This window comes from Ictidomys tridecemlineatus, chromosome 1 (genome assembly GCF_052094955.1).
Source record: "Ictidomys tridecemlineatus isolate mIctTri1 chromosome 1, mIctTri1.hap1, whole genome shotgun sequence".
NCBI classification, from domain to species: Eukaryota; Metazoa; Chordata; class Mammalia; order Rodentia; family Sciuridae; genus Ictidomys; species Ictidomys tridecemlineatus.
The window spans coordinates 58961713-58976418 of NC_135477.1; the positions used below are offsets into that span (position 1 = coordinate 58961713).

General features: G+C 37.3%; 1 long non-coding RNA gene across 2 annotated transcripts in view; it reads left to right on the forward strand.

The window, feature by feature from the left end:
• Positions 1–14440, forward strand: part of LOC144375947 (uncharacterized) — a 257494-nt gene extending 243054 nt beyond the window's left edge. For both annotated transcript variants that reach the window (XR_013435856.1, XR_013435857.1), the window contains one exon: positions 14152–14440. This is a non-coding gene — a long non-coding RNA (uncharacterized LOC144375947). The remainder of the gene's footprint in view (positions 1–14151) is intronic.
• The last annotated feature ends 266 nt before the right edge of the window (positions 14441–14706 follow it).

Consider the following 14706-nt stretch of genomic DNA (forward strand, 5'->3'; position numbering starts at 1 on the left):
CCACTAAGAAAAAAAAATGTGCTAATGAGGTATTTAACCCATGTGCTCCACTGAGTTAAAAAACCATAGGCCAATTACAAGCAGGGAAAATAGCCAGAGGCAGCCAAGGGGAAAAGGGAAGCAGACCAAGCCAGAGAGTGGCTGAAGTTTACACTGAGACTTGGGTGCTTCCCTTTCTCTGGTCCCTTACAGTCACCTGGCTTTCAACTCCAGAAACTCTTGGGGGACAGCACTCTGGGACACAGCAACAGAATTCCTACCTTCAAGGAGCTTCCAACTTATGGTGGAAAATAAGTGGAGGAAATACTAAACACAGGGGAAAGTACTGAAGAGAAGGGAAGCAAGAGGTCAGGAGAGGTTGGAGATGGGAGGGGCTGTCAGGGGCCAAACTTTGAGAGCTGTGATGGGGGAAAAGTGCAGAAATGGGAAGGCAGCACACACTGTATCAAGAGATACCTTCTATGGATACCTTCTCTCTCAGTATGGAGCAGAAGAGTTTGCATGTTTGTCTGCTGCAGCCTTTGCAAATAGCTCTGTGAGCCTATATACTATTAGCTTTATTTGGAGATTTAAACACACACACACACATACACACACACAGAGTGACTAAAATTTTTAGAATAGCTAATGTTATGGTTTGGATGTGATATGACAATGCAAGGAGTTTCAGGTGATTGGATTGGAAGAGTCTTAACCCAATCAATGATTTAATCTCCTAACAGGGATTAACTGAATGGTAACCAAAGTGGTAGGATATGGCTGGAGGAGGTGGGGATTGGGCGTGGCTTTGGATATATATATATATCTGGCCAGTGGAGTTTCTCTCTGCTTCCTGATCTCCACATGAGCTGGTTCCCTCTGCCACACTCTCTAGCTATGGTGTTCCGTCTCACTTCAAGCTCTGGGGAATGGAGCCTTCTATGGGCTATAAGACCTCTGAAACTGTGAGCCCTTAAGTAAACTTTTCCTCCTCCACAGTTGTTCTGGTCAGATCTTTTAGTCACAGTGGCAAAAAAAAAAGCTGAATAAAACAGCTAAGTATCAAAGAGATCACAGTACCCTCTTCCATATGTAATTTAAAATAAAAATAGCACATAACACAATACATCCATATACATGCTAGAATTAAAATATGAGATTATTCTCAGAGTTTCTCTTGGCTAATTTCTGGAAAATTTAATTCAAGGTATACTCGCATAAGTTTGAGGAGCTCTTGTTCTGCAGAGACTTTGTTTTTTGTTGACCTATTGGAGAGACTTGTTTTTTGTTGGCCTATTGGATTAAATGATACTGCATCCAAGGGTGACAGAGCCAGCAAGTGGCAGAGGAAGGATTCAAAGTTAGGTCAGTCTGACACCCAACTCAGGCTTTTAACAGTGTGGCTTTCCCAGTGAGCATTGCCCAAGGAGAGTTCAACTCCTGTGCTTTGCTTAGGAGCAGGCTAAGATAGAAATAGAGACAGAAACGCTACTAAGAGATGAAAGTCTTCCTAGGACTCTCTGTGAAACTTTATCAAAGGACTTTTAAGTGACATAAGTCTCCTGTTACCTATGTTGTATTTTTATGTAGCAGAGAAATAGAATGATCCTATTTTATTCTTAAAAAATGCCTCTATATCTATGTTTGTAGATGTTGTCATATGTTTGTAAACTTCAGGTACTGGGTGGAGAAAAGAAAAAAAGAGTGTGGGAGCAGAATTTAGGGAATGGTGTGATGTAAAGGGACCATGCACAATAGCACAGTCAGTTCTGGAACATCCCCGTAAATAGAGAGAAATTTAATGTTCCCATGAACGAAGTTTCAAATAACGCAGTTAAAAGATAGCACTGAATTATTTGGGTGATGGTCCTGAATTCCTTTTGTTCTTTGAATTTAGTTTTTTTTTTTCCTAAGATAAAATAACAACACAGACAAAAATATTAACTCTCCAAATTCATGGGAACTTGGTGTGCCTATCTGTGTATAAACAACATGACACACCTTGTAGTCACAGAGTCACCTCCCCCCCACCACCACCACTAGGTCTCTTAAGTCCCCTCCATGCTTCTGAATGAAGAATCACCTGCTGTGTTCTCCTGAACTACATTCACCGAAAGTCCCTATCTACCCACCACACCCTACAATAAATGGTACACATGGTGAAATGAGCCCTCTGGGAATTGGGAATCTGCAATGTCCATATCTAGAGGAAGCAACTCCTGGAGACTGTTGCCTCAAAAAAAAAAAAAAAAAAACAATGATCCAGATATTTTAAGATCTTCTAGTTCTTAAAAAGTGCAAAAGTCTGATTTCTATGTGAGCATTCTTTGCTTTTAATGATTAGCACTAGTGCACATCTGAAATGATGCTATGCAAGCCAAACTAGATCTATTTACAATCACATGCCATTTTAGCTTGAATGGGAAAGGGCTTTAATTCAATATTTTGACAAGAGCTCAGGAAAGTTCTGGCATATGGCTCTTGGGTAGGATGCTATATCATGTGGGTGACATGGAGGGATGTGGATATGATGGGTAGATTGGGGAAAAGTGAGAGCACATAAGGGTCATCACAAAGCCACACACTGGGGAAGGAGGGCAACTATGGTCCCATAAAAAGATATTGATAATTTTTTCATTTTTGCTAAGTGTCTATCTTTCCCCAGCTATCTACTCTGTTTTAGATCATTTGTTAAAATTGAACTTGGAAGCTTGAATTTTGAGAGTGTCACTTCCATAAGGAGTGAAGACATTCTCCCTCCAACACTAACATTGTGTTCACCTACATCCCACATATTTCAATCATGTAGAAACATAGAATGTTGTTTTACTCTCTCAATGACTTAAGAGGCAGGCTAGGAAAGAACTGAAGTGAAATGATATCCTGTATCATTAGATGGTCTGAATTCCAGCATAATTCAAACACCTCCCATTAAGATTTGTCATTCTGCCTGTAGGCAGGACTGTTCTTAAATTATCCTTGACGCAGGAGCACCTGTGGTGTTCCTTAAGCCTGCCTGGAAATAAGCTCTCCTTAGAAATACTGAAGTTCTGTATCTCCATCTAAATGATGAAGGTATAGTCTTTACTCTGCTATGTCTTAAAGAGGAAAAAAAAAGTAGGTTAGCTTGTAGGAAGTGGAATGAAGTCAGTGCCAACACGTATTCAAGAGGTATGCCTTATATAGCTCATGACTTAATATCAGCAAAAAAATCCTCCTCTTCACTCTGGCTTCAGAAAAGGGCCTAAGAATTCTGGAACATCATACTCTATTAATTTTTAAACAGTGCTGGAAACTACTGCTTTTAAAACATGGAAATATTAAGAATTGTTCTATACCCAAAACAGATATTCTTATTTTAGAAAGTGCTTCTTCACCAACTCTCATAATATTCTTTTGCAAGGAGCTAGCTAAAAGGGAGTAAAATTTTTTCTTTCTTTTTTTTTTCCCTGCAGCACAAGTCTGTCTTCTCTGTTCTGGTTCAAGCCAATAACTCATTTTATGCAGCCACAAACCAGAAATTTTGAAATTTCTGAGTCATCATGGGGATAGCATGTTCTCCCCTTGATCTTGAAGACACATTTCTTGATAACACTTTGATTACTATATCCCTAAATGGATATTTCTGGTACATTGTCTGTCTAGCAGCCATGTATTCCCACCTATTTGTCTGGGTAATTTCAGGCTCCAAAAGAACATATGGGCCATATTCACAACTTCTACCATTTTCAGTGTTTATCTTTATTCCGTCAAATTTCTTAAGAGTTCTTTCCATTTCCCTTCTGTCTGGTTATTCTCTTCATTTTTCTTGAGTAGGCTGATCAGCAATTCATTTTTTACAAAGCTTCAGCTTGAAAGTTTGTGAGATGGGCAAGTTCAGTGTTAAAAAAAATGGTTAATCCAGAGGCAAACGCTTTAGTCTTTGCTCTGTTATTATTTAACAATAATAACTTTTACAGGCCATTGTGTTAGTCAGCTCTTCTTTGCTGTGACCAAAATATTTGACAAGAACAACTTAGAGGGCACAAAGTTTGTTTTAGTTCACTGTTTCAGAGAGGTAGTCCATAGTTGGCTGACCCCATTGTTCTGGGCCAAAGGTGAGGTAGAACATCATGGTGGAAGGGTGCAGTGGAACAAAGATGATCCACTCAGGGTGACCAGGAAGAAGAGACAGACGGAAAGGGGAAGGGCTGCAGGAAAAATGCACCCCTCTAGGGCATGCCCCAGTGATCCACTTCTCTAGTCAGGTCTGACTGGCCTATATTTATCATCCAGTTAGTCCATTCAAACTAGCATCCATTGATTACATTATGGCTTTCAAAAATCTAAGCAATTCACCTCTGGGTATCCCTGCCTTAATAGGAACTTTTGGGAGACACCTCATATCCAAACCAAAATAGCCATTTAGCCATCCCACATTTGAGATTCCCCACCTATCAAAGCAATGATGATAGTTTCCTCCAACCAGCTGAGCAGGAATGTAGTGGCAATTAAAAATGGACATAATTACTTTGAGTCTCTTTGGAAAAAAAATGTGAGTTCGACCTTACTCTGCCAATGGCTTATTTTGCAACCCATGCAAAATCACTTTGAGGATTCTTGGCTTTAGGTTCTCCATCTGAAGGATCTGAGGAATAATTTATTCATCTACTTCACAGAGATGCTTGAGTTTCCATAGGCAATTGTGGTACTTTGATAAAAACAACACTTCTCAGCATCGAAGGCCATGCGACCTTGCGTCTGGAAGAGAAATGGTAAAATGTGCAATGGTTATCTATGGTCCGTTAAGTGTAGGCAACTTGATCTGTATGTTAATTACATGATCTCTTACAATTGTTTTTCCTGCCTCTCCAGTTGTTTATAAATATCTCTACTTTATGTGGATGAGGAAAGAGACATGGCATATATAAAATTCATTCAAGGTCACAAAGCCTAGCAAGAGAAAAAGAAAACAGAATTTGAATCCAGTTTAGCTCATTTTTTTTTTTACTTCAGTAAATGATGGTGAGTGAACTTTTATTTATTTATATTTATGTTTGCATAACTAACTTTAACTAATAAAATTGTAGAATATATAACAATTTGAACTAGACTTCTGAATGTCACCTGAGTACTTAACAAAGAACATGGTTAACTACAGAAATGGCTTTAGAGACAAAGTAACCAAGCGTGGTTTCTAATGTGGGTTTCTATACAGATGTCATAAAGAAGTCTATAGAGATAAAAAGTGGATCACTGGTGGCCGATCTCATGGTGGGGTTACTGTAGAAAAGATGTCAGAGAATCTACTGGGATAATGGAAATGTTCTGTGTCTTAATGGTGGTTGTGGATACACAGGTACATAAATTTGTTAACATCCATTAATCTCTACACTTAAAATGGGAACTTTTTAATTTAGATAAATTATGCTTTAATAGACTTGATTTTTAAAATACAGGTGCTATTATGTATTTATTGTCTGATTGAGAAAGTTACTTACCCTATTTGCCTCATATTCCTCTGGATACACATGAATACTAATTGTATCCATCTCAAAAATTTGGGGACATCTCAAATAATAAAATTCCTGGAAAGAGCTTATCATTGTATTTGTCCAGAGCAAGCACTCAACACATGTTTGTTTAGCAAAAGTAAGTGTCAGTGTTCTTAGGTGTAAATGCAACAAGATTCTGTTCTCAGAGAGCTTATATTCTAGACTGGGAAGGGAAACATTAAACAGGTAGCCAAAGAAATGACCAACATAACGTCAAGTATTACTGAGAGTTGTGAAGTCAGTAAATCAGTAAATATGGTGACAACTTGGATTTTGAAATAGAAAAAATAGAACTGCCAACGGTTTAGATATAGTAAGGGATAGTGAAGTTATATGTCTTTTTTGTTGGAAAGTTGTTGCTCTGTATGGCTTGTGAGCTTGATATTCACTCAGCACAATTATTTTTACAGAAAATCCATTTATTGAGCTACTAGGTATTATAAAGTGTTTCTAACTATTCATATGAAGCATTTGTCCTCTAAGAACTAGTTTGGTGTCAAACTAAACTTTAGGTATTAAGCTTTCTATTAGGTAACTAAAATGTTGTGTCAAACCAACTCTGAAATAAGAAGAGCATTTGTGTGTGTGCGTTGGTGTGCATGTGCAACTGTAAGTGTCTGTGCACATACTATGTTTCTGAGGCTCAGGGAGCTCTGCTTCCAGGAGTGGCATCCAAGGACAGAAGCCCAGGCTTCCTTTAGGATCTTTAGTTTTCCTCTCGCTCACTGGTTCCATCCAGCACTCTGCATAATTTTCATGTGACCAAGACTTTGCCCACCTGTGGTTTCCTCACTATTGTTGTATAATCTACCAGAACTTCACCAGTCTTTTCCAGTATCTCTGGAGTGACCAGGAACTCCTGTTGATTCCTCAGCTTAAAATTCAACAGCTGGAGCTTCATGTTATCCTCCTGGCAGAGAACTTCAAAGTCAACACCGGGTTCCTTGATTAACAGAGCTTTCCCTCCTCCTTCTACTCTTTCTCACTGGCTGTTCTTGCTGCCTCCCTCTGTTTCATGCTCCCTTCTAGAAACCACTGGAGATTTCAGTGAGTGTGAAGGGCTAACTACTCCATGATAAATGAATGAACCAAATTCCCTGGGGGATAACTGACAGCTGATAGAACTTTTAATTCAACAATAATCAAATAAACAGTTGCGGCTCTCAGTGGAGCCCATACTACTACCTGCCAGTGCTTTATAGGAATTTTCTCTCTTAATCTTTCCGGCAAACGCAAAAGCTCTCCTGTACAAACTTGCAAAGCTCTTTCATTTTCCACTTCTAATGGTTGAGTACACAGGCTCAGAGAGTAAAGTAGTTTGCCTAAGGCCACACAGCCAGTAAATGACAGAACTGGAATGTCAACTCAGGTCTGTCTAGCACCAAATTCCAAATTTATAACCACTAAGCTATCAGGCCTCAATCCATCTAAACTTTGAGCATGGGATTTTTTAAAAATATATATATATATTTTTTTAGTTGTTGATGCTCCTTTAATTTATTTGCCTATTTATGTGTGGTGCTGGAAATTAAATGTAGTGTCTCACATGTACAAGGCAAGCACTCTACTATTGAGCTACAACTCCAGCCCCTGAACATGGGGCTAGAGTTCCCCAGAATCTTGGCTGGTTACTAAATCAGCTGCTGGGACATTGACTATGAAGCCGAGAGAACAGTCCCTCAAACGTCCCTCTTAACCAAAAGCCAGATTTTCTAGGTTACTTATGTGGAAGGATCTGTTTTGTTCTGTTTTCCACATTTTAGTAGGACATGGGAAATAATATCACCTTCATATTTGGACTTAAAGTTACCTGATTTTATGCTGACCAGTATAGCTTTTAAAAGTACATCTTTAACCTATTGCTATTAATGCACTAAATAGCTGTTAGTAAAATAACAAATTTGTTATCACCCATGAGATTTGACATGCCCAAAATATCAGTCGGACTGACTACCCATAATACTTCCTGTTCCTGTGTGAGGGAATTCAGAATGTGATGCTCAGCAGATAAGTTCAAAAGGAGACATTTATGATTAAAAACAGAAGACTGTTTTTCAGATTCATGGTGCCTTAAGTTCTGGCAAGAATTGTGAAAGGAAATACAAGAGAGACAGAGAAAGAGGGGGACAGAGAAATTTGGAGACAATACATTTAATGGTATTTTTGGCTTGTTTGAAAGCAGGAAATACTGGAAATATGTTTAAAAGTATGCTCTCTTGGGATTTTGGAGGAATAAAATATTTAGCAAATATACATAATCAAACATTGGAAGCTGGCACTAGAACCAGCCCCAACAAGACCTGCAACGCTTCTCTTGATCCTTGGAACTGGGGACCAACAACCATTAGCCTTTATTTTTCTATGACAATTTGCTATTTAGTGATTCTGTCTTTATGTGACTCATATGTGCTTCGTTGGAGAGATAGAAAAATGGAAGTCTGACTCACAGATTGCTAACAAAGCGATGCAGACGGATCTAATAAAGAATATCTCCTCATTGTTTTGTTTTTGACTTCCAATTGGCACTTTCTTCTTCTCTCTCAGCTTTGAAAGTCGAGAATAAAATGCCTCTGGAAACAAAGCAATGTGAGCTGGGAGAGTGTGTGTTATACAGAATACTGAGAGAGATCTTTGTGCCTTTCACAGCTACAGCTGTCACCGATTTTTCATCTACAGTAAGGTCAGCCAGACAAAAAGACCCAAGACAACATATTCAGTAGCATCTTTGTTCTCATCTTCGCCTAAAAGAGGCAATTTCTTGTAGTGACTTCCAATTATGGTCAGAGTGATTTTTCAGCACATCATTGGTTTAGATTAATTGTTGGTCACATGGGGGAGTTCTTTCAAGATCTTAAAATAAAATAAAAGTAGTTTTCATTAAAGATGTTGGCCCCAAACTCCAGAGATAAATTCCTTAACTCTCCAGGCTGATTTCTGATTGGTTGCCTCCAATTTGTTTTGTGGGGATAAGCATTGATTATTAATTAAAAAATGATTTTAATCACAAAGAGCCTCCACTATTATTTAGGGTTTGAAGATATGAATTATTACTGAGATTTTTTTCTCTTCTTTGTACTATCTTTCTCTTGAAACTTTCCTCATCCCTTTTCACGTTAAATGGCTGCATAGGCACAATCTTCTATTTCTTAGATTATCAGGAACAGTTAATAAGCCGAGGTTTGAGGATTGCTCAACCATCAGTGCTATCCATCTCCTTCCATTTTTGGTGATCATCTCAATGCAAACTTTTGCACATTTTTCTTTTTTAGACTGTTAACCTTATAATTAACGAAGTTAAAAAGTCAGAGAACTTTTGAGTCCTAGTCTTATTATTATTATTATTATTATTATTTTTTTTTTTAATTTTAAAGAAATAATTTGGAAAGAATCTCTCTTTCTTGAAACATTGTACATGATAAAGATAATTGTTTTGGTTGATTAAGCTAAATGAAGAGTGCCAAAGTGCCAACTTCATTTTTCTAGAAGACTTTATTTTTTAAAGGCTGAACTTCAACTTAAATGAAGTTTAGTGTCTCCTCTATTTTCTTCCTAGAAGATTGCTTCATGATCTGCTTCCAGAATATTTGATTGCATACAAAGTTCTAAAGGAAGGAATGTCACACTGTACCAGAACTTTTGCAAAACAGTATTTTTCATGTGTCACTGTTTACCTTTCTCTTTCTATTACTCATGTGGTTATGCACTAAAAGGAAAAAGGTAACACAGCCTCCACAGGCCGCAAAAACTATAATTAAGAACTGCCTCTGACAAGATTTGTTTCTATTGATAAATAAATGTCACTTTAAAGAAGAATATTATGGGACGTGTGATTAAAAAAAAATAGGCAAAAGGGCAAAAATTGTTCCCTGTCTTCTTCATGTTGGAACAGAGGTTTTTCTTTTTTCTTTCATTCTTCTTCTTTTCTTTCTTTTTCTTTTTTTTGATAAGTACTTACAATGAGTACACTGTTGACTTGGCATGCAGATCAAAAGACTGACAGATTTAATTCATGTTTCTGTGCTGTACAAACAATGACATGTACGAGCCAATCTGGGCTGCTTTCAGCAAGTAATTGAAGGTAGTGCAAACACAGACTTTAAAAGATCAGTGGAGCACAACTGAACTGTTCGACAAAAAAAAGATCCGACAGCGGGTATTCTTTTTACTGTTTCCTTGAAATTCCTCTTTGCCTGCCCTCTGCCCTGCCCTTACTCTCCTGGAATTAATAGCGACTGATAGCCTGTGCATTGTGTCAACGGAAATGGACACACATGCACTGTATATTAACTCACTTGTCTGCTGCTGGGTGAAGAGATAAGCTCCAAGAGTGCACGAGAATAATCTGGAGACGTTTGGAAGTTAACCACAAGAAATCAATGTTTGCATAAGCTTCCATTACACAGGGAGCTTTTGCTCTGTAATGGGGATAGTCTGGGTAATAAGGTAATAAATTCATCCACAAATGTATAAAGGATGACCCCACAGGATTTTGACATGACATTTTCTGTGGATCTAACTTGGTAGGAAAATACAGGCAGCATTTTTCTCCAGTAATTTGTGTACTTGATGTATTTTTTTTTTTCCAAATTGCATGGTGCCAGCAATTTGGTTTTTAAATACAATAGTCTTTTGAAAAGTACTGAAGAAAATGAATAGAAAATCACCAGCATCATAGCAAATTATCCCAGGTCAACACATAATGCCTTCATTTTCCAGATGTCTCAATTCAGGCAGCTACTTTGGGCATTTTTGTCTAAGGATGCTTATAAGTATTCCAAGTTTAATAATACATTTTCTGTTGTGTGTTACTGTAGGCTAACATTACTGTACATGTATCTTCCACATCAAGGTTCCAAAAGAAATGGATTTCAAACAATATACCCAGAGGCAGTGCTTTGCTTGAATGTTTCAGATGAATTCTTTGTTCAAAATTTTTGCCTTTACTTGAGCATTATAGATAATTTCTCATGATTCTGCCTCAATCATAAAACTGTAATTGTTTCATACAAAAGGTTTTAATATATAATTTCAATTTATTTTTTTTTACTGCCCAGAGGTTAAACTTTTGGAAGTTGTGTATACCAAAATAATTGATTGGTGAATCAATTCAAGAATATTTTTAAAAGAATGTGTATAAACCAGGCTAGCTCAATGTAGAAAAAATTAGAAATTTCAAATAATCAAAATCAATAACCAGGAAGAGTAACACCCCCTTATGGGTATTACTATCACTTGGCATCTATCCTTTTGAACTTTAGAATATAACGTAAGCCCATTCATTTAGGAAATAAATAAGAACCTTGAGTCATGAGTCAATGTTAGTATATTTAATTAATTTTTTCTTCTGTCATGAACTTGTGCAGAGTGCTTTGTTTGGTAAGTCTTTTCTCTGCATTGATTTCTTCAGAGGATTTCTTAGTGTCTAGGATTGTTGAGAAGAAGGATTCACCCTATCTATGTCTATTACAACACAAGTTAGGAAATGTTAAAGAGTCATGGACTGCTTGGTTGTAGGGAAGGGAACTGACAAAATGAAGTGATTGTTGAACACTTGAATGGAAAATGAAATACTTAAAAACCATGGAAATGAACAACAGCCAGAAGAAATTGAGCATGTTTAGTCTAGAGAAAAGTCTTCAGAGAAATTTAATTGTGTATGTGCATGTGTTTTATAAATGATTGGTATATGAAATTCTTTTGGAGTATTATCTTAGTTCTGGCTGCTACAACAAAAATACTATGGATTGAGTGGTTTAAATGACTCATGTTTACTCCTCACAGTTCTGGATCGGTTTGCTAGCATGGCTGAGGTTTTGGTGATGGCCTCTTTCTTGTATTCTCATTTGGGGGTGGGGAGAAGGGAGCAAGCCAGCGGGAGACAAAGAAGAAGGTCTCTCTCAGTGTCTTCTTATAAGAGTACCAATGTCACCACAAAGACTCTGCCTTCATCACTTAATCACCTCCCAAATGGCGAAATCTCTAAATACCATCACACTGGGGATTAAGGTTTCAACATATTAATTTAGAGGGAGGGGACACAAATATTCAGTCCACAGAGCAAGGGAGGAATAGACTAACTCTAGATAGGGCAGAGGGTTGGGAGGGGAAGGGAGGGCACATGGGGTAATTAATGATGGTGGAATGTGATGATCATTATTATCCAAAGTACAGGTATGAGGACTCGAATTTGGTGTGAGTATACAACCAGAGATGTGAAAAATTGAGCTCTGTCTATGTAATAAGAATTGTAATGCATTCCACTGTTATATATTAAACAAACAAACAAACAAACAAATAAATAAAAGAAATTAGTTTAGAAAAGAGGAAAAAAATAGAATATTGGGTGGAGATTGCCACACAGAAGACTTAGGATGGTACTGAAGAGGAAGAAGAGTTTTGTAATTATAAATATGAAACCGTGATATCAGCTGCCTTTTAATGTACTGAACTTCACCTGTTCAGAGTGATCAGGTGGAAAGGTGAACCCTGAGTACCTATTAACTAGGGATGGGGAATACATTTTGTTAAATGAAAATAAATGTTAGATTATTTAAGAAATCCTTTCCTTCTCCAGGACCATATTTCCCTCATGCCAGGCAATCGAGAGGGCTCCAACTCCATAAGGATAAGATTGCGAATATAGGTCATGTTGAAGCCTAAATGATATAGAAAAGATAGGCAGAAACAAAAATCAGTGCCGGTTCATACAGCTATTTAGATAGAACCTCCAAGTATCAAAATATTAGCAGATATTTGCTGTACCAGATATAAATTATACTTTTAATTCCAGAAACATAGGATTTATAAGGTTCAAATTCATCTTTCAGATTGTCATTGTAGATTATTTTGGTGATGTAGATTCCATACTGCACTTCAGAAAGGAAGCCATGGGAAAGGCTAAAGAAACAGGGAATTTTGTGTAACACACATGATTAAGTGAAATGTGTTCAATTCTTTCTGTGCAAAATCTAATCAGTCTGTATATGAAAACATTGCAATAATATAGTCTAGAAGGAAGTGAACATAAATCACAAATTTGGCAACAAACCAAACCAATAGGAAACAAAGCCTGAAGATAATTCTTAGGTAGCAGCACAGTAGCATAACCCACGATGAGTTTGTTATTCCAGAGACAGAATGGGTTGCAGCATTATTCCTAAATACTGTGCAATATCTGCAAAGGTGAGATGATCGTTATAAATCAGGATGTTGCAAAGAGAAGAAAAGAGCTGTAGCTAGAGACAGATGCTCTAATTAGCAAGATATCCATTCCCAAATTATTATGCTTTCAAATAAATTCTGACATGCAATTTTGGAACATTGGAAAATAATACTAAACCAACCCAAGTAGAAACAGGAAGTAAATCTTGGCAGAGCCGTATGCCTTCAGCATGTTACTAATAATTCATTACATTGCTGAGAAAGGGGTGGTGAACAGAATAATTTTCAAAACCAGCCTTTAACTTGAGATGGTTTTCTCAGACTTGCACTTACAAATTGAAACTGGCAAAGTCAGAAAAAAAAAATCCTGTAATTACTAAAGCAGATAGTTCAACCAGATAGTTTAAATTGATCTATAAGGATCCTCATGTTCCAAAGTGTCAAATGCAGCTGAAAAGTCTTATGAACTTAATTTTACTCTCTGGTACATGTTATGCATCATTACGTATCTCAGGAAATCTATACGGTTCCTATACACAGGCATAATATTCTGTTTCCTTAAAGTATAGTCCATTTATGCTATACATTTGGGAACAATGTAGGCCCATAGAAGTATTAAACCCACTCCCACCTCCCCAACCCTTGATGTGTATGTTGGTTTTTCATGGAGAAAGGGAACATTGGTAATGCAGGTACTGACTTCAGGTATCTCCTGTCTCGATCATATAAGAAAGAGGGGGGGAGTAAGGCAGTTTTCTCAAAGTGTGGTATACATGACTTAATGTCAGAATCAGCTGCATTGCTTCCTACTAACTGAGTTTGCTAGGCCATCCCAGTCTTATGAAATCAAATTCTGTGCAGGTTCATCTGATTTTAAATATGCTCACTAGAGATTTTAGTGCATTAATATGTGCATGTCATCGATTTAAGAAGAATTGTTTGGGTTGTTCTTCTCTAGCACTCTCCAGAACCTCTAGAATTTGAGTGTTATAAAGTCTGTATTATGGAACAAGTTCAGGGAGTTAAAAAAAATCCAAGGGAGACGAGATGAGGAAGAAAAACATGAAGAATGACAAGTTTGAAGATCAAATAATTTGAAGTCTGAATGTCTGAGAACAGACTAATGCATGACATATGTAGACATAAGCTATTGAAATCCAAAGCAATGGTTTGGGGATAGAATGAGGGAAGGATATAAAATGGCTGTGTTCTTAAGCTGTCATTTATGTCAGCCTATTGCTTGTCGCTGGAAATAAGCTGAGAATCTCCTTTGTATAACACAGCAATGAATCTTGGAAATTTTTACAAGAATGTTTAAGTGCCATTTGAAGCTCAGTCGAAGCTTTTCTGTTTGAGTTCAGTTTATACAGCTATTGCCAATGTGATGCTAATAATGGTGTTTTATGGCAGACAATACCTCCAGGCTTTTAATGTTTCATCTCAATTAATCAATGCTGCTAACCTTCCTGTTTTCCAGATGAGGACACTGAGGTGCAGAGAAGATGAATTCTTGGATCGAGATTTCAGATACCTGGCAACAGAACGAGGCCTTGGACACAGAATTCTGGCTTCAGAACAGGATGTTATTCTGCCTTGGATGTTGGGACCATGTTATATAGCAGAGTAAGAAAACGTTTTGTGTCAGAGAGTAAATATTTTAAGTTTTATGAGCTATACATCGAATGCCATGATGGCATGAAAATCATAGACACCCTGTTAATGATTGGGTGTGATCGTGTTCCAATAAAACTTTATTTATAAAAACAGATGGTGGTCGGTAGATCCCTGCTCTACAGTATTTAGAAAGTGACCAACCCCCATAACATTGTGAAAGAATAATTCTCTTTTCTTAACATGAGACTTCTCTGTGCAAAGATTTTATATTTTTTACTGGTATATTGGACAAGCATCTACCCTTTCTTAACTACCAACAGGCAAAAGGCCTGTATTTAAAGTGGACTTTGAGACATGGCAATAAGATACACAGATTTACTAGTATAAAGCCCACCCTTTCTGGAAAGGAAACAGATTT